Source organism: Rhagoletis pomonella, unplaced genomic scaffold (genome assembly GCF_013731165.1).
Source record: "Rhagoletis pomonella isolate Grant_MI unplaced genomic scaffold, Rhpom_1.0 Rhpom_scaffold_00004, whole genome shotgun sequence".
NCBI classification, from domain to species: Eukaryota; Metazoa; Arthropoda; class Insecta; order Diptera; family Tephritidae; genus Rhagoletis; species Rhagoletis pomonella.
Window position 1 is genome coordinate 5,017,401 of NW_023458558.1, and position 336 is coordinate 5,017,736.

Consider the following 336-nt stretch of genomic DNA (forward strand, 5'->3'; position numbering starts at 1 on the left):
CTTTCTTCAACCTTTCGGAGTACTGTCAGCTTTTCTTTTTATCACATAGTGTTAGGGGTTGAAAAATATTTCGCTCTTAAAATTAAAAAAAAAATAATTAATTTTCTGTAATGGTTGCAGATTTCAATTCAATCAGTCTAGTGCAGTGTTGCCGTTTTGGTAGAAATCTACCAAATTTGGCAGGATGTTTTTTTTGTTTTAATTTTAATTTTTTTTTTTTTTTACAATAGTACATCAACTCCAGGACCCGTTTTTGTACTAGCAGGAAACGGAATTAAGGCAAGGTATAGAGAATTTTCAATTCGATAATTTAGAAATCGCATACATTTGCAAATA